This window comes from Saccopteryx leptura, chromosome 2, assembly GCF_036850995.1.
Source record: "Saccopteryx leptura isolate mSacLep1 chromosome 2, mSacLep1_pri_phased_curated, whole genome shotgun sequence".
Taxonomy (NCBI): Eukaryota; Metazoa; Chordata; class Mammalia; order Chiroptera; family Emballonuridae; genus Saccopteryx; species Saccopteryx leptura.
This window is the reverse complement of record NC_089504.1, coordinates 82,226,627-82,247,546: the sequence shown is the minus strand read 5'-3', so window position 1 is coordinate 82,247,546 and position 20,920 is coordinate 82,226,627. Positions and strand designations below refer to the sequence as shown.

The 20,920-nt window shown below is 38.7% G+C and overlaps 1 pseudogene; it reads left to right on the top strand.

The window, feature by feature from the left end:
- Positions 1–13,794: 13,794 nt before the first annotated feature.
- On the top strand, positions 13,795–15,416 carry LOC136393044 (eukaryotic translation initiation factor 2 subunit 3, X-linked-like; annotated as a pseudogene).
- Positions 15,417–20,920: the final 5,504 nt, after the last annotated feature.

Below are 20,920 nucleotides of genomic sequence, written 5' to 3'. Positions count from 1 at the left end.
TCAGCATCAGCATAATGTTGGCCCCACTAAATTTCTTGGAAGTGTTTAAACTGTACAATTCGGTAACATTTAGAACACTAGCAACGAATGAACATTATGCAACTATCACCAATTTATCTAGTTCCAAAACATATTCATCACCTCCAAAGGAGACCCCATAGTCATTATCATTCTCATTAGCTCCTCCCTATCCCCAGGCTCTGGCAACCACTAATCTCCTATTGTCTCTATGGGTTTACCTATTCTGGACATAGTTGCACTTACATGAAATGTACAGAATGTAATTCCACTTATATGAAATATCCAGAATATGTCTGTCTTTATGACAAGTGCACAGTTTTGATTACTGAAACTTTGTAATATATTTCAAAATTGGGAAATGTAAACACTCCAACTTTCTTTTTCAAAGTTATTTTGATCTGTTTCAAACTTGTACCTGAGATCCCTTGCAAGTCCGTGTAAATTTTAGAATCAGCTTTTCCCATTTCTACAGAAAAAAAAAGGGGGCCATTGAGCTTTTCATAGGAAATGCATTGTATATGTAGGCACTATTGCTATCTTGATAATATCAAGGTTTTCAAATCATAAACACAGTGTCATTTTATTCATTTAGATCTTCTTTAATTCCAGCAGTGTCTAGTAGCTTTCAGTATACAAGTATCAAAACTACTTGGTTAAATTAATTTCTCTAAGTATTTTATATTCTTTTGAAAATCCTTTATCTTGAATTTGTGAGCCCTACTAGAGTTGTGCTCATGTGTGTATTCTTCAGGATTTTCTATATATAAAGTTTTGTCATCTGCAAAGAGTGATGGGTAATTTTACTTGTCCCTTTCTAATACAGATGCCTCTTATTTCATTTTTCTTGCCTAGCTGTTCAGGTAGAACTTTCAGGACAATATTGTTATAGTATTTTGAATAAAAGCAAAAGAAGGTATTCTTGTTTTGTTCCTAATCTTAGTGGGAGATCCTTCAGTCTTTCACCATTGAATATGACATTAGCTGTTGTTTTGTTTTTTCATAAATGCCCATAATCAGATTGAGGATGTTCTCTTTTATTCCTAGTTTGTTGAGTATTTTTACCATGAAAAAGTTGAATTTTGTGAAATTATTTTACTATATCAATTAAGATTATTTTTCTTTTTTCTGTTAACATGGTGTATTATATTGATTTTCACACATCAAACCCCTGACACTCCTGGGATAAATTTTAGTTGGTCATGGCTTGTAACTTTTAAAAAAATATATTTTTAAATATCTATTTTATTGACCTTAGAGAGAGAGAAAGGGAGAGAGAGAGAGAGAGAGAGACAGGAATATCAATCTGTTCCTCTGCATTCTCTGAACAGAGATCGGACCAGCAACCTTTGTACTTCTAGATTATAATTCTTTTAACATACAGCTGGACTGAATTTTTAAATATTTACTGAGGATTGTTAAATCCATATCTACAGAGGACTTAGGTTCTTTTCTTGTCATATCTTTGTTCGTCTTCAGTAATGTTGGCCCCACTAAATGTCTCAGAAGTGTTTGCTGTTCTTCCATTTTTTGAAAGTATTTAAGAAGATTTGGTGTTGATTGTGCTTTAATAACACCAGTAGGGAAGAATGCACTTGGGAAGCTATCTGATCCTGTGCTTTTCTTTGTCAGGGATTTTTGACGACTGGTTCAATTTCTTTACTTATTTCTGATTTTTTTTTCTTGATTCAGTTTTGGCAGTTTGTGTGTTTCCAGGGATTTATTCATTTTACCTAGTTGTTCAGTGTCCTCTTATAACCATTTTTTATTTTTTTAAGGTGGCTAGTAATATCCCCATTTTACTGTGTTTAAGTCAACTTTTTCCTGGTCGAACATTTGTTTGCTTGGTTTCTGTAACCCTTTGACTTTCTTCCAGAGTTTCCACAATGTCGATTCTGACACTGATCTTGTGTTTCCGTGTAGCTACGGGCCCTTGGAGCTTCTCCTACTCAGCCATTTTCACTGATGTCACTTCTTTTTCTTTTTTCTTTTTGTTTTTGTTTTAGAGCAGAATGACACAATGCCTCTGATATGTCAAGTTTCTTTCTTCATACATCCCGTGACTGAGACTCAGTGCCCTATGCTCTGCCTTCGCACTCTCTGCTATCTGTCCCAATCATTTTTCTGAATCTCTCTGACATTCAGCTCTCTCCCTCCACATTTTCTCCACTGTCCCTCACCCCACCGTAGTAACTGATGCTTTTTCACAACTCTTTGCCAACACACACACACACACACGTCCTTAACTCTTCTCCAGTTCTCTCTCTCTCTCTCTCTCTCTCTTTCAGGTCCCCACTGTGTGGTTGTGGAGCAAGCACAGGCTCTGAGCTTAGCCCGCAAGGGGAGGGACCCATACATGAACTACACAAATGGGTCCGGTCTCAAAAGTGCGGGCTGAGAAACTGTGGAGTGCGGGGCTTTGTCTGATTTTAAAAACGTATAAGCAGAAAGGAAGGCGATAGAAAGAAAAACAGAAAGAGGACAAAAGAAGGAGTTTTAGGTCTGTTCAACGCTATAGGATTCAAGGAAAGCTGAGGGGCTTTCCCCAGTATAACGGACAGAACTCGGAACCAACCAGCCTTGGAGAATAAAAACAGGCACAGCGGATTGAAAAAAATCTCAGCTTCAGTGCGGCAACTGGGAGCCTGCGAACGAGGCAAGCAGCCCCGGCCCAGCGGCGTCCATAGAGGGAAACTGGCCTTGTCCCCGCATACCCCCAGGGCAGCTGGAAGGGCTTCATGCATCTCCTCCCAGATCTTGCATACCTGATTTAAGCAATAACTTCGAGTAATAAGCATGAAGGAGAATCTGTTGCAAGGTCTCTCCTAGCTTCTGAGGGTTAAGAGAATCCTTGGCTTGTAGAGGCAGCACTGTAATCTCTGACTCCATCTTCACATGGCATTCTTCTCTGGGTCTCTGTTGTCAAATCTCCCTCTTCTTTCCCTAATAAGGACATTGGTCATTGGATTTAGGACCCACTCTAACTCCAGAATAATCTCTTGCTGAGATCTTTAATTTAATTACATCTGCAAAGACCCTATTTTAAAATAATTTCACATTCATAGGTACTGGGAGTTTAGACTTGCACATATCTTTCTGGGAGACACTGTTTACTTATTATACTGCCCAATTTATTGCTTTTCCTCCTAGACCCTAGAAAAGAAAAAAGGTACACAGGACCAGAGATAGATTTTTTCAAAGATTAGCCCCAAAGCCAAAAACTCTTGCAAGATCAGTCTAAGACATACAGAATCTCTGGTAAATTGAATAGAGCACTAGCTGGATATGGATTTTTAGAATAAACCAAAGAGAATGAGGATTTGACTTTTGCGGCCATCAGGAAAAATCTATACAAGACTTCTCTCCCACAGACTAGGGTGAGGACACTCACAGGAATGATCTTTTAATAGGACTAGGTGGATTAAAAAAGATAAATTGGCACTCGAGGTTAACTCAGACTGGTAGAAAGGGGAAAAGTAGAATAGATTGTGGCTGCTTTCCTCATGCAGAGTGGGAGCTGTCTTATTCACGCACCCTCTCATGGCAAATTTAGACACAGTCACAAAACACAATCCAGGCTCAGTGTCACTAAAGAAAATTAGCACCACCTTCTAGTTGTACAATCACTTTTATAAACAATAGCTCAACGAATTGTTGCAACTTCCTATAAGCCATTGCTGTTCCAGTTTTAAAATCAGGAAATAGAGAATCTGAGGGATCACACAATTTGCGGAGGGCATGAGAATCTTCCAGATTTTCAATAGTGATACAGAGATTGACTGCACAAGCTCCCTCAACTAACTGCTATCATTCTACCCATTTTATAAATCAGGAAGCTAGGACTTTGAGAGATGCTGTAACTGGCCCAACCACATACAACTAGTGAGTGGTGGAGTCAGTATTTGATCCTAGTTCTGGCCAGGAGAGCATAGACTATGTCCAGTAAGCCTGACATTTCTCTAGACTGGGAAGCCATTCCTTTGACCTTTCTCAAAAAAGGCATCTGAGGTTAAAGTCACCCTAATTCTTATGCCTAGTCTTATCAATTAGAGACCTCAGTAGACAGTTTCCTCTATCTCCCCTTAATTCTTTCAGTGCTTTATACTTCTTTGTGCTTAACCCAAACCTCTCCCACCTCCTAAACTTTCCACTGTGTTCCCTGGTACTTCTACTACAGAAATAACTAATGCTCTGTAGCCTCAATTTCCTCTTAGATATCTTTTTGGATCCTTCTTGGTAGAAATGCAATCCTATCAGAAAGTAAGGAGGTGAATTTGAGGCCCTCCTTACTTCCCACAGTCCCTTCCCCAATTGTTATGCATTGAATTGTGTGCCCCCCAAAATACGTATATTGAAAACTTAGCCTCAAGTATCTCAAAGTGTGACCTTCTTTGGAAATAGGGTCATTGCAGATATGATTAAAGATGACATTCAGTATGACCAGTGTCCATGAAAAAGGGAAAACTAAGATACAAGTTCGCACACAGGGTGAAAGCCACGTGAAGATAAAAGCAAAGATCTACAAGTCAAGGAACGCAGAAGGTTACCAACAAACAACCAGAATCTGGAGGAGAGGCATGAAACAACTTGTCCTTCACCACTCTCAGAAGTAAACAACCTTAATGACACCTTGATCTCAGACTTCTAGCCTTCAGAATTGTAAGACAATAAATTTCTGTTCTTTAAGCCACTCAGTTTGTGATATTTTGTTATGGCAGCCCTAACACACTAACATACCAACCCTCTGGTTAAAAAGAAAATAAATCCTGAGGCCATGACCAGTTGGCTCAGTAGTAGAGCAACAGTCCAGCCTGTGCAAGGCCTGGGTTTGATTCCCAATCATGGCACACAGGAGAAGTGACCATCTGCTTCTCCAGCCCTACCCCTCCCTCTTCTCCTCTCTCTCTCTCTCTCTCTCTCTCTCTCTCTCTCTCTCTCTTGCACTCTCTTCTTCTCCTGCAGCTATGATTTTAATGGTTTGAGCAAGTTGGCCCCTGGCACTGAAGATGGCTCCATGGCTTCACCTCAGATGCTAAAATAGCTCAGTTGCCTAGCAATGGAGCAGTAGCCCCAGATGGGCAGAATATCACCTGGTCTGGATCTTGCCAGGTAGATCCTGGTCCAGATGCATGTGAGAGTCTGTCTCTCTGCCTCCCCACCTCTCACTTAATAAAAAAAAAAATTCTTTTTAAATTTTTGGAGGACTTAGGTATTTGTTTGCTATTATACATATGCTAGTGCTGTTTGATTGATATTTGGCTTTACCTCTAGCTCCTAAAATTTATGACTCCAGCAAAAGCTTCTGTTTTGCTCACTGTCACAACCCCAGAGTGGGTGCTCAGCAAATATTTTTTGAGTGAACTAAAGCATTTCTTTTTTTTTTTTTTTTTTTGTTGTTGTTTGTTTTATTTTAATATATTTGCAGCTAATAATGATCTGGATATGCCAAATAACATCCATGTCTTTTCTCTTTGGTTTTGAAAAACATGTAGTTCCAACCACGTGCTCCCACAATTTGGGATTTTACTGATAGAGATGTTCAGATTCTTTAAATGTTGGTTTATTGGGTTGTTTGCTTGCTTGGTTGGTTGGTTGGTTGTTTTTTTTTTTTTTATAAATAAATTTTTATTTTAATGGGGTGACATCAATAAATCAAGGTACATACATTTAAAGAAAACATTTCCAGGTTATCTTGTCATTTACTTCTGTTGCATACCCATCACCCGAAGAGAGATCGTCCTCCGCCACCCTCCATCCAGTTCTCTCTGTACCCCTCTCCCTCCCCCTCTCCCTCCTTCCCACCCTCCACTCCCCGTAACCACCACACTCCTGTCCATGCCTCTTAGTCTCGCTTTTATGTCCCACCAATGTATGGAATCCTGCAGTTCCTGTTTTTTTCTGATTCGCTTATTTCACCCCACACAATGCTACCAAGACTCCACCATTCCGCTGTAAGTGATCCGATTTCATCATTTCTCCTAGCTGAATAGTATACCATGGTGTATATGTGCCCCATCTTCTTCATCCAGTCCTCTATTTTTTTTACAGTGATTAAAAGCCTTTAAGCAAACTCTTGGCCAATACAGCAAGAATCCATAAAAGAGTAGTGTCCTTAACATGTTCACCAAGTCCAAGCTGGCCCCATCACCATGCCAAATCCCTGAAAAATGCAACCCAACCACAGTTCAGTCTGTTAGGAGCTGTCACAGGGAGCAGGAGACCAGGAAAGTTCCCCACAGGAAAAGTCCGCATGGCACTGGAATTATTGTCACCATTCTATACTTTGCAGCTCATGTCCAAGTCCCAATGACCGCTGCTTCTAGCTGGTAATGATTCAGGTAGACTGGAAAAAGCCACTTGCAGCATGCGTGGATATGGAGCCTAGTGAGTTGAGACCAGGTTGCTTTTCCCTGGAGCTCTGTGACTTTGGCATGGTAAAGAGAACCTTGGGATACACTAAGCTGGGTGGCAAAGGTAAATTCATAATACAAGTTGGCAAAAGGAGGAAAGAGAGCTCTAAATTAGGAGTAGGTCCCAGCCTGAAATATGAGTGGGGCACTGAGGTAGGAGGGATTAAGGAAACACTATATATTAAACAAAGCAGCAGAAAATAGGACTATCAACACCCACAACAGAGATCTTTGAGGGAAGAATAAAAAACCTGACTATTCAGGCAAAACATAGTTAAGTGACCCTTGTGCAAATGAGATCAGTTTACCTGCTTCTTGGAAGAAATACCCTAGGCTCGTCCACAGTGTCATAGATGGGGCCGACGGCCCTGGGCACCTTCAGCCTTCAGTGGCAAACCCCAGCTTTCTGGGCAAGGTTAGGTCATAGGTGGCTGGAGCAGGGCTGGAAGAGACTGAACCCTCCCTTAGAGGAGCGAGGGGGAAGCCCACCTTCCAGTGTCCCTGTTTCCTCACAGCAGAGGCGTGTAAGCCTGGCAGGCTTTAGCTCAATGATCTTCCTTTCCACTATTGAAGCAGGATCCACATGGCATCCTATGAGACTCCTTTGGGGCGTTGGAGCCTTTAAGGGTGTATCCTAAAAGCTGGTAGTTCCCCTGATCTCTATTGGGCTTTTTCTGCCTCTAGGTATCTTAAAAGCCATTCTCAGATAGCATTCATTATTTTAGAAATTAATTTTTTGTAAATAAAAGTAACCTTTGTGAAATATAATCTGCCAAGCCTTATCAGTCATGTCATATTTATTTGTTTTTTTATTTTTTACTTATTGATTATTTTTTAGAGGGAGGAGGTATGCTATATTTAATATGTATGTGAACATTAAGCCTAAGAGGGCTCTGAGTTTTGTGTCATCAGATAATTGCTTTCTAAATGACACTTGGCTTCTTTTTGAGTCCTATTTCTTGCTCTTATCTACTTTGACCACCATTTTATTGACCTTTTTTTCGTTTATTTATTTGAATTTTTTATTGACACTCCTGTGGTTTCCAGAATCCTCATAGTCTTTTTTCAGTAATTGCCTTAGATATTTTTGGGAGAATTTGGGGGCAGCAATTGCCACATTTTAATTTGTTGCAGCCATTACATCACATTTTCACCATCCTCTTATGTTTGACCATTTTGTCTCATAGTAGAGGTATTAGGACATTGAGAAACAGATGGCCTAGCATTATTCTTTAGCTCCAGGTAGAGGAAACTTGCTGTTTCTTAAATGGTGGTCAAAGATGGCTATAACTATCTTGAAATTAGTCAAGGATGCACCATTATGCAACTTGGAGAAGACAATACACTGGTGATAAGTTGTGGATGCAAGGGAATGACAATGTATGAGGGACTTCTTAAATTATTTTTGCAGGGGTTATCTTCCCAGTTGGAAGTGGGATGGCAGATGTTGTGCAAAGGTTTCAGACACAGTGGTACATTAGGATCCTAGACAAAACAGAGGGAAAGATAACAGACTTCAGCTGCATAATTTAAAATTTAATTTAAAATTTTTGTACCAACTGTATTTGCAAATGTTACTGTATAGTACAATCTTTTGGTATAATAAGAAATATATTTGGACCCTGGCTGGTTGGCTCAGTGGTAGAGTGTTTACCCAGTGGGTGGACATCCAGGTTCAATTCCCAGTCAGCACACATAGGAGAAGTAACAATCTGCATCTCTACCTTTTCCTTTCCCTCTTCCCTCTTTCTCTCTTTCTCTTCCCCTTTTACAGCCGTGGCTTGAGTGATTCAAGCACGTTGGTTTTGGCATTGAGAAGGGTTCCAGCAAGCCTCCACCTCAGGCACTAAAAATAACTTGGTTGATTTGAGCATCTCCCCTCTTCTCACTGAGGAAGGAAAGAAAGAAAAGAAAGAAAGAGAGAGAGAGAAAGAAAGAAAGGAAGGAAGGAAGGAAGGAAGGAAGGAAGGAAGGAAGGAAGGAAGGAAGGAAGGAAGGAAGGAAGGAAGGAAGGAAATATATTTGGTTTTTGCTCCCCTGGTTTCCCCCTCTGTCATTCCTTTCTGGCACAGATTCCTTTCAAATCTCCTGAGATCAAGCCATGATTTCCTCAGTGGAGGAGAGAGAGTCTCTGCAAATTGAATTCAATCACCAATGAATGGCAAATGATTTGATCAATTATTTCTGTGCAGTAAAACCTCCATACAAACCCATAAACAACGGGGTTCAGAGATCTTCTGAGTTGGTGAATATACTGAGGATCTGAGAGATGGTGTGCTGAAGAGGGCATGGAAGCTTTACGCAACACCTCACATATATTTGTGTATTGAATTCAGGCAGACTGTAGAGGAACTGCAGAGCCAGAAAGCATCAGGCCATTCCCATTACTGGAGGCTCAGAGAGCAGGGAAAGTGAATAAATAAAGGAAAACTGCTTTTCGCAGTAGAGGGCAAGGGATCAGAAAAACTGCTTCTCACAGTGGCAGTGGCAGTTCTCTCTCTATCTCTGAGTCTGTATCAATTTTGTTTGCTCATTTACAAACATTTTCATTTGAAAAATTAGTCTCTCCTTATGAAGAGAATACAAGGTGATTGCTACATAGCAAATAAATGAATGAAACAAATGCTATTTTTGAATACTTAAAAGTTGTCCATTATGTCCCTTTACCGAACCAGGCGAAATGGTTTAGAGCTCTCTGCTATACAATGTAGTGCTGCAGAAGGCATTGCTCTAATGTAGAAGTTAAACAGCATGGAATCTAGAGACAGGCCAAATGGATTTGATCCTGGTTATGCCACTGTTAACTGTAAGTAACTTGGGTAAGTTACCTAACGTAGCTGAGCCTCAATTTTCTCATCCATGAATTTAATAGTATCTGTCTCATGAATGTGTTGTGAGAATCAAATGTTTAATGCTTGTTAATATAAATAAATAACATACTGTCAGGCACATGGAAAGTATTGAATGGATATTAGCTATTTTATACCTATCAGATAGTATTTTTTAAACAAATTTAAAAAGTATTTTTATTTACTCATTTTAGAGAGGAAAGAGAGAGAGAAAGAGCAAGGGGGAAGGTGGGGGAGGAGAGGAAGCATCAATATCAGTTCCTATATGTGCCTTGACCAGGTAAGTCTGAGGTTTTGAACTGGTGATCTCAGCATTCCAGGTAGATGCTTTAGCCACTGCGCCACCACAGATAAGGCACTCACGTAGTATTTTTATGCTTATCATACATCCTCCTCCCTTTTGTGAAGGTGAAGGTAGGACTGGTTAGTTATTTACAATATGAAAATCATTTATATTGCCGACGTTGAGGAACAATGGAAAAGTCCAATGTTAAGAAAGCATGCAAGAAAATAAATATAATTTACTATACCTGTAGAATTAAAATCATGTCATAGTGTGGTAATCCATTCATGATGTTGCCAATCAGTATAGAACTTGGGAATTCTTAGATTCAGTATTCATTAAAAGGACAATATGAAGGTTTCTTGTATGTAGGAAATGTTTTGTATGTGATTGTATTAATATTAATATCCTGGCTCTGATATTTTACTATAGTTTTGCAAGATGTTACCATTGGGGGAAATTGAATAAAGAGTACTCGGAATCTGTTAGTATTGTTTCCTAGAATTGCATGTGAATCTATAAGTCTCTTAAAATAAAAATTTTAAGGAAAAAATAATAAAACAAAATATACTTTTAGAAAAAAACTAATTAATGTTTTCTTTGGGTGATGTTCTATGTTTAGATGTTTTCTTGTGATTTGTATATTTCTTTAAAAGTTTCAGGGAGAGCCCTGGCCAGTTGGCTCAGTGGTAGAGCGTCGGCCTGGCATGCAGAAGTCCCGGGTTCGATTCCTGGCCAGGGCACACAGGAGAAGCACCCATCTGCTTCTCCACCCCTCCCCCTCTCCTTCCTCTCTGTCTCTCTCTTCCCCTCCCGCAGCCGAGGCTCCACTGGAACAAAGATGGCCCGAGCGCTGGGTATGGCTCTTTGGCCTCTTCCCCAGGCGCTAGAGTGGCTCTGGTCACAACAGAGCGATGCCCCGGAGAGGCAGAGCGTCGCCCCCTGGTGGGCATGCCGGGTGGATCCAGGTCGGGCGCATGCGGGAGTCTGTCTGACTGTCTCTCCCCGTTTCCGGCTTCAGAAAAATACAGAAAAAAAAAAAGTTTCAGGTAGAAATTACTTTTGTAGTAAAAAAAGTATCATTTAGCCCAAGGTTCTCTTTACCAGGCCATAGTCACAGAGCTCCAGGGAAAAGCAACCCGGTCTCAACTCTCTAGGCAGAGGAGAACAGAAGCTCCATATCCACGCATGCTGCAAGTGGCTTTTTCCAGTCTACCTGAATCATTACCAGCTAGAAGCAGCGGTCATTGGGACTTGGACATGAGCTGCAAAGTATAGAATGGTGACAATTCCAGTGCCATGCGGACTTTTCCTGTGGGGAACTTTCCTGGTCTCCTGCTCCCTGTGACAGCTCCTAACAGACTGAACTGTGGTTGGGTTGCATTTTTCAGGGATTTGGCATGGTGATGGGGCCAACTTGGACTTGGTGAACATGTTAAGGACACTACTCTTTTATGGATTCTTGCTGTATTGGCCAAGAGTTTGCTTAAAGGCTTTTAATCACTGTAAAAAAAAAGTAGAGGACTGGATGAAGAAGATGGGGCACATATACACCATGGTATACTATTCAGCTAGGAGAAATGATGACATCGGATCACTTGCAGCAGAATGGTGGAGTCTTGGTAGCATTGTGTGGGGTGAAATAAGCGAATCAGAAAAAAACAGGAACTGCAGGATTCCATACATTGGTGGGACATAGAAGCGAGACTAAGAGGCATGGACAGGAGTGTGGTGGTTACGGGGGGTGGGGGGAGGGAAGAAGGGAGAGGGGGAGGGAGAGGGGTACAGAGAGAACTGGATGGAGGGTGGCGGAGGACGATCTCTCTTCGGGTGATGGGTATGCAACAGAAGTAAATGACAAGATAACCTGGAAATGTTTTCTTTGAATGTATGTACCCTGATTTATTGATGTCACCCTATTAAAATAAAAATTTATTAAAAAAAGTATCATTTATGAGAAAGAATAGACTGAAATCCAATCACACCATTTTAAAGTTATTGATAGCTCTGTTTTATCATGTACAAACTGTTAAGCATTAGAAATATTATGTGACAGACTTTGCAGGTCAGTGCATTAGAATCTAAAGTATATTAAACACTGCTGACAACCATTGTATCTCTGTTTGAATAGCCAAAATCTAGATTATTGACCCCAGCATCTGGTATTTCTTCACTAAGCATTTCCAACTCCCCACTCGACTCTTAACCCAACCACATTTCTTCATAGAATCACATACACTGTAATCTTAATTAGTAAAAAATACTGTGGTTTAACATTAGTTTTAATTGCTGGTTCAGCTTTCAGTTGCCAGGCTATTCGTGAATTACTGCCAAGCATTCACTGACAAGAAAACAGATAACTGAAGTTGGGGTTTTTTTTCCATCTCAAAAGGAATTCATTTTAAGTCATAGGACATAGTTTACTGGATATTCTGGTAATTCTCTCCTTTGTTATACAACTTCTGTGGCTACTGGTGATGACACATCTGCCGATAACTGATGAGTGCCCTTTTGTAGTAATCTTTTATCATTAGGTGCTGTTAGATTTTACATTAGCTGGAAGTCTGCAGTTTTACAACCTTTGTTTAAGTATAAATTTAATTCCTCCAGCCTGAAACATACTTTATTTCCAGAATCTAAGTATTTGACTGTTTCTTTAATTTTGGTAAACATTTAAGCTTTTATACTTCCCTCAAACATTGCCTATCAATCCTTCATTCTCTCATCCTCTCTGTTCTCTCCGCCGGGCACTTCTATTAGATTTGATGTTAGCCTCCCTACACTCCATTTCATTTAATATCTCTTGTATATTCACCCTTTCTCTCTTTCTCTTCTCACACCCCTCTCTTATTTTAGGTATTTCTTCATGTCTATAATACAGTTGACTTATATTTTTTTCAGTTGTATTCACCTCCTGTTTAACCCTTTTAATGAATTTTACTTTTAATGACTATGTTTTTCATTCCTATAATTCTATTTTGTTTTCTAAAGTACATTTAAAGCCCTGGCCAGATACCTTGGTTAGTTAGAGCAGTGGTCCCCAACCTTTTTTGGGCCATGGACCGATTTAATGTCAGAAAATATTGTCACAGACCAGCCTTTAGGGTGGGACGGATAAATATATCACGTGACCAAGACAAGCATCAAGAGTGAGTCTTAGACGGATGTAACAGAGGGAATCTGGTCATTTAAAAAAAATAAAACATTGTTCAGACTTAAATATCATATAAATAAAATGGAAATTATGTAAATTATTTATTCTTTCTCTACGGACTGGTACCAAACGGCCCATGGACTGGTACCGGTCCACGGCTTGGGGGTTGGGGACCACTGAGTTAGAGTGTCATCCCAATGCACAAAGGTTGTGGATTTGATCCCTGGTCAGGGCACATACAGATTAATCTTTTTCTTTCTCTGTCTCTTTTCTCCCCTTTCCACTCTAAAATCAATAAATTTTAAAAATTAAAGAATAAAGTACATTTAAAAACAATATTTTTACATTTTGATCATGTTTTTATCTCCTTTTTGTCAACTTATTTGACAGTTTGAGCTGATGTCTCTTATTATCTCAGTTCCAAGAAATTGAATCTGGCTATCTCTTCATCTGCTGCCTTTTTTAAAAAAAAGATTTTATTTAGTGATTTTAGCCTGACCTGTGGTGGCGCAGTCAATAAAGTGTCGACTTGGAATGCGGAGGTTGCCAGTTTGAAATCTTGGGCTTGCCTGGTCAAGGCACGTAGGCACATATGAGTATTGATGCTTCCTGCTCTTCCCTCCCCCCTTCTCTCTCTCTTTCTTTCTGTCCTCTCTAAAATAAATTAATTAATTAAGAAAAAAATAGGCCTTGGCCGGTTGGCTCAACAGTAGAACATCTACCTGGCATGTGGAAGTCCCTGGTTCAATTCCCAGTCAGGGCACACAGGAGAAGAGACCATCTGCTTCTCCACCCCTCTTCACCCTCCCTTCTCCTCCCACAGCCATTGATCAAGTGGTTTGAGCAAGTTGGCCCCGGGTGTTGAGGATGGCTCCATGGCCTCGCCTCAGGCACTGAAATAGCTTAGTTGCCTGAGCAATGGAGCAGGGGCCCCAAATGGGCAGAGTGTTGCCTGTAGGGGGCTTGCCGAGTAGATCCTAGTCGAGGCACATGTGGGAGGTTCATCTCTCTGCCTCCCTGCCTCTCAATAATAATAAAATAATAATAATAATAAAAATCAATACTTTTTTTCCAGGCAAAATGGCCAGGGAGTACAAGGGTGGAGTGGCTCTGGGCTAGTTGCATCTTTTTTGCTAGAATTTCACTACCTTGGATGTTACCAAATTGATGCCACTTTCAAATGAAGTTATCAGCAGACAAGCCACAATTAATATAGGTACAATTGGTCATATAGCTCATAGGAAATTCATAGTTGTAAAAGCTATTTCTGGAGTTCACACTGTCAGGTTCAAATATTAACTAGAAAGAAATATTACAATCAAGCTTGGATGTGCTAATGCCAAGATTTATAAACTTTTTTTTTTTAATTTTTTTTTATTTATTCATTTTAGAGAGGAGGGGGAGAGAGAGAGAGAGAGAGAGAGAGAATGGGGAGGAGCAGGAAGCATCAACTCCCATATGTGCCTTGACCAGGCAAGCCAGGGTTTTGAACCGGCAACCTCAGTGTTTCCAGGTTGACGCTTTATCCACTGCGCCACCACAGGTCAGGCAAGATTTATAAACTTGATGACTCAAGTTGTCCTTGCCCAAAATGATATAGATCCTGTGGAAGTAGTACATCTAATGACTTTCCTATAGACATTCTCTAGGACCAAGGGGAACTTTTAGTTAGACATATTTCCTTTGTTGACTGTCCTGGCCATGATAATTTGATGGCTACTATGCTGAACAGTGTAGCAGCAATGGAGGCAGCTCTTTTGTTGATAGCTGGTAATGAGTCTTGTCCTTAGCCTCAGACTTCTGAACACCTGGATGCTACAGAAGTCATAAAACTGAAGCATGTTTTGATTCTATAAAATAAAATTAATTTGGTAAAAGAGAGCCGAGCTAAAGAACAGAATGAACAGAGCCTTGCATTTGTACAAGGTACAGTAGTAGCAAGAGCTCCTATTATTCTTATTTCTGTGCAGCTGAAATAAAATGTTGAATTTGTATGTACGTACATAGTAAAGAAAATTCCAGTGACCCCACGAGACTTTATTTCAGAACCCTGACTTATTGTTATTAGGTCTTTTGATATCAACAAACCTGGCTGTAAAGTGGATGACCTTAAAGGAGGTGTAACGGGTGACAGGATTTTAAAAGGACTGTTAAAGGTGGGCCAGGAGATACAAGTCAGACCTAGCATTTTTTTTCAAAGATAGTAAAGGAAAACTCATTTGTAAACCAATCTTTTCCAAACTTATACCACCATTTGTAGAACATAATGATCTTCAGTATGCTGCTGTAGGAGGTCTTATTGAAGTAGTTACAAAAATTGACCCCACTTTGTGCTGGACTGAGAGAATGATGAGGCAGATACTTGATGCAGTTGAAGCTTTACCTGAGATTTTCACAGAATTGGAAATCTCCTATTTCCTGCTTGAAGACTTCTAGGTGTATGCACTGAAGGAGACAAGAAAGCAGCAAAGGTGCAAAACTTGTCTGTGAGTGAGGTGCTCATGGTGAACATATGATCCTTGTCAACAGGAGGGAGAGTTAGTGCAGTCGAGGCTGATTTGGACAAAAGCATTTTGACTAATCCTGTGTGCACAGAAATAGGAGAAAAAATTGCCCTCAGCAGAAGAATTGAGAAACACTGGTGTTTCATTGGTTGGGGTCAAATAAGAAAAGAAGTGACAAGCCAACTAGATGATGACTGAAATATTCCTGTTAAAAAAATTCCTTTAGATAAAGTCAGATTTTCTCTTAACAACCTAAGGGTATATTTATATTTTCAAAGTAAAACTGGGGAATAAATTTACAGCTCATTACCTTAGTAGTAGCTGTTATTCTCATTTATTTGGTGATGAAAATTTAGTCCTAGTACTAAAATAGGGTTTACTATTAATAAATGCAAAAGAATAATAAATACAAAAATTAGCATAACTTTAGATTGAATCTACATTTTAGCAGAAATGAATCTTTCCCAAATAATGTCTAATTTATGTATCAATACAGGTTTAAAATAAAACTATTTGCTATGAGTGGCCTTTGCTGTCACATACATACCACTGAAATTTCTTATATGCATGATTCATCTTTGAGTAACTCTAGGCTTGAAAGGATTGTTACACCAGTAAAAGACACAAATTCTTGAAAATCAGCCTCCCTTTGCCTCATACTTTATATTGTTTTATTTTTGCAGTGTTAAGTGAAAAGAAATTAATAGGTTCCAATAAAATTATCCTTCAGAGCAAAAAAAAAAAAAAGTCAATCTTTATTAATCAATAACAACAAGAACCAAAACACTTTCATGTATTATTAGATAACTTTCTTTCTGCCCTGAGAGACAGAAACATCAATCTGTTCTTGTATGTGCCCTGACTAGGAATCAAACTGTCAACCTGGGTGCTTCAGAACCATGCTCTAATGAGCTATCTGGCCAGGACGGCCTTGGATTTTTTCCCCCCTCTGCTTCATCCTGGCTCCAATGTCTAATATACCAGGGTAGATAAAAGCAGGTTTACATTTGTGAGTACATTCATTCTTTTATTATTTATTTATTAATTCTTATATTGTTTATTTTATTAGTATTGCTATTGTTACTATTTTGTGTCCTTGTGATTTATCCTTTAGTTAACAATGTCTAATAATTTAACCTACTTTTTCCTACCCCTGTATATCTTTATTTTTTGTGTGAGTCAGGATTGTTTGTTCAAATCTTAACAACACGAAGACCTGTCTGCATTACTGGCAAAAGATGAATCATACGGGTTCATGAAGCAAGTAGAGAAGCAGCTTTGATGAAAGCATGGTGAGAAGCCCAGAGTGCCCTTTGGACAGATGGCAGCTCTGCAGGCAGCTGCAAAGAGCTTCTGCCATTGTTTCTGATCTGTATTTTTTATCTCTTCTTCTTCAAGAGCATTTCTTCCTAATTCCATACATTATGGTATCAGTAGATGACATTTTAGATAATGGTTAAGAGTTGGCCATGGAGACTTTTTTTACTCCTAGGTTATATGTTTCAAGCTAACTTGTCCAGATAAGCCAGAGATCATCATTCCACAGCAAGCCTAAGCATGCCTCAGCCATCCTTACTGGCACCCATACTATAATTATACTGTCCTTGAATCCAACCTTCTGAAATAGCCTACAATTTAAGTCATTTAACAGAGCAGGTTCCATTCAACACCACAGAAAGAAACAGTCAAGCATGGAATCCTTTTTCATTTGCACTCAGAGAGAAGACAACGTAGCCTATCTGAGATGGTTATGCATGTAGTTGAATTGATCTTCTCTCCAATAGCTTTTGATAATTATTGCAATTTTCACTTCTTCGTATAAACTGGTCAATTTTGAGATTTATATTTTTGATGGAAATTTCAGTTTCTAGTCATATAGTGGCTAATTTCATTTTAAAGTAAACAATTCTGTGTTGATATTTCTGTTCTTGGCATACTCATTGCATTTTTAAAGTTTTTCTTGATTTTAATTTATTGTGTTTACATAGATTCAAGTGTCCCACCGAATACATCCCCCCACCAACCCCGTGTTCCCCTCAACATCCCCCTTGCCCCTCTCCCCTCAACATCCTCCTTCTTTCCCCCCAGGATTTGCTTTCCTGCTCTCTATAATGCTGTGTTATGTATATATAATTTCACCAATCTCTTTCCCTTCTTTGATCCCATCCTCTCATCCCCTTTCCCTCTGTCCACTTTCCCTTTGGTCCCTTTGATCCTACCTCTGCCTCTATTCCACTCCTCAGTTCACATTGTTCATTAGATTCCTCAAATAAGTGAGGTTATATGACATTTTTCTTCTTCTGCCTGGCTCATTTCACTTACATAATAGTTTCCAGGTCCATCCATGTTGTTGCAAAAGGTAAGATTCCCTTTTTTTTTTATGGCCACGTAGTATTCCATTGTGTATATGTACCACAGCTATTTAATCTACTCATCCACTGACAGACACTTGGGTTGTTTCCAGATCTTGGCTATCGTAAACAATGCTACAATAAACATGGGGGTGCATTTCTTCTTTTGAATCATTGATTTGGTATTCCTAGGATATATTCCTAAAAGTGGGATGGCTGGGTCAAAAGGCAGTTCCATTTTTAATTTTTTGAGGAGTTTCCTCAAAGGGTTCGGGAAACTTTTTGGCTGAGAGAGCCATGAACGCCACATATTTTAAAATGTAATTCTGTGAGAGCCATACAACGACCCGTGTACATTACGCATTATCTGATAAAAATTTGGTGTTGTCCTGGAGGACAGCTGTGATTGGCTCCAGCCACCCACAACCATGAACATGAGCGGTAGGAAATGAATGGATTGTAATACATGAGAATGTTTTATATTTTTAACATTATTTTTTTTATTAAAGATTTGTCTGTGAGCCAGATGCAGCCATCAAAAGAGCCATATCTGGCTTGCGAGCCGTAGGTTCCCAACCCCTGCTCTATACTGTTTTCCACAGTGGCTGCACCAGTCTGCATTCCCACCAGCAGTGCAGGAGGGTTCCCTTTTCTCCACATCCTTGCCAGCACTTATTATGTGTTTTTTTGTTAATAAGTGCCATTCTGACTGGTGTGAAGTGGTATCTCATTGTGGTTTTAATTTGCACTTTTCTAATGATTAGTGATGTTGAACATTTTTTCATCTGCCTATTGACCATCTGTATATCCTCTTTGGAGAAGTGTCTATTCATTTCTTTTGCCCATTTTTTGATTGGATTTTTTATCTTCCTGGTGTTGAGTTTTACAAGTTCTTCATAAATTTTGGTTATTAACCCCTTATCAGATGTATTGTCGACTATGTTCTCCCATTGTGTGATTTGTCTTTTAATTTTGTTCATATTGTGTTTAGCTGTGCAAACGTTTTTTAGCTTGATATAGTCCCATTTGTTCATCCTGTCCTTTATTTCATGTGTCCGTGGCAGTAAATCAGCAAATATATTGCTGTGAGAGATGTCGGAGAGCTTACTGCCTATGTTTTCTTCTAAGATGATTATGGTTTCACAACTTACATTTAAGTCTTTTATCTATTTTGAGTTTATTTTTGTTAACGGTGTAAGTTGGTGGTCTAGTTTCATTTTTTTTGCAGGTAGCTGTCCAATTTTCCCAACACCATTTGTTAAAGACACTGTCTTTACTCCAATGTATGCTTTTACCTCCTTTGTCAAATATCAATTGTCCATAAAGGTATAGGTTTATTTCTGGGTTCTCTCTTCTGTTCCATTGATCTATATGCCTGTTCTTATGCCAGTACCAAGCTGTCTTGAGTACAATGTCCTTGTAGTATAACTTGATATCAGGAAGTGTGATACCACCCACTTTATTCTTCTTTTTCAAGATTACTGAGGCTCTTTATGTTCTTTTTTGATTCCATATAAATTTTTGGAACATTTGTTCTATATCTTTGAGGTATGTTATTGGTATTTTAATAAAAATTGCATTGAATTTATAAATTGCTTTGGGTTATATAGACATTTTAATGATGTTTATACTTCCTATCCATGAACATGCTAGATGCTTCCACTTGTATCTTCCCTGATTTCTTTTGTCAATGTTTTGTAATTTTCCAAGTACAAGTCTTTAACCTCCTTGTTAAATTTACTCCTAGCTATTTTATTTATTTATTTTTGCAATAGTGAAGGGGACTGTTTCCTTAATTTCTCTTTCAGACAGTTCATTGTTGGTGTATGTAAATGCTTCCGATTTCTGAATGTTAATTTTATATCCTGCCACCTTGCTGAATTCATTTATCAGGTCCAGTAGTTTTTTGATTGAGACTAGGGTTTTTTATGTACAGTATCATGTCATCAGCAAATAATAATAGTTTTACTTCTTCTTTTCCAATTTGGATGCCTTTTATTTCTTTTTCTTGTCTGATTGCTGTGGCTAGGACTTCCAGAACGATGTTGAATAAGAGTGGTGAAAGGGGGCACCCCTGCTTTGTTCCTGATCTTAAGGGAATTGCTTTTAATTTTTTTCCATTATGATGTTGGCTGTGGGTTTGTCATAGATAGCCTTTATCATGTTGAGGTATGTTTCCTGTATTCCCACTTTGCTGAGAGTTTTGATTATAAATGGTGTGGGGTTTTATAAGATGCTTTTTATGCATCTATTGATATTATTATGTGGTTTTTCTCCTTCCTTTTGTTTATGTGATGAATCACATTGATTGATTTGCAAGTATTGTACCAGCCTTGCTTCCCCAGAATAAATCCCACTTGATCATGATGTATGATTTTTTTTCACATATTGCTGGATCCAGTTTGCTAATATTTTGTTGAGAATTTTAGCATTTAAATTCATCAGGAAAATTGGCCTATAGTTTTCTTTCTTTGTGTTGTCTTTGTCTGGTTTTGGAATCAGAATTATGCTCACCTCATAAAAGGAGCTTGGATGTCTTCCCTTCTTCTAATTTTTTGAAATAGCTTGAGAAGGATAGGAGTTAGTTTTTTGAATATTTGGTAGAATTTGCCTGTGAAGCTATTTGGCCCAGAGCTTTTGTTTGTTGGGAGTTTTTTGATAACTGTTTCAATCTCATTTGTTGTAATCGGTCTGTTTAGGTTTTTGGATTTTTCCTGATTGATTTTTGAGAGATTATATGTTTCAAGAAATTTGTCCATTTTACCTAGGTTGTCTAATTTTTTGGCATACAGTTCTTCATAGTATTTTCTTACAATCCTTTGTATTTCTACTATGTCAGTTGTTACTTCTCCACTCTCGTTTCTAATTTTATTTATTTGAGTCCTCTTTTTTCTTGGTGAGTCAAGCTAAAGGTTCATTCATCTTATTTACCTTTACGAAGAACCAGCTCTTGGTTTTATTGATCTTCTCTATTTTTTTTTAGCATCTGTATCATTTATTTCTACTTTAATCTTTATTATTTCCTTCCTTCTACTTCCTCTGGGCTTTACTTGCTGTTCTTTTTCTAGTTCTTCTAGGTGCAGGATTGTTTATTTGAGCTTTTTCTTGCTTCTTAAAGGTATGCCTGTAATGCTATGAACTTCCCTCTCAGTACTGCTTTTGCTGTGTCCCATAAATTTTGAGTTGTTGTATGTTCATTTTTATTTGTTTAAAGGAAATTCTTGATCTCTTCCTTGATCTCATTGTTAAGCCATTCGTTATTTAATAACATGCTATTTAGTTTCCAAGTGTTTGAATGTTTTTTGGTTTTTCTTTGCATTTGATTATTAGTTTCATGCCATTGTGATGATC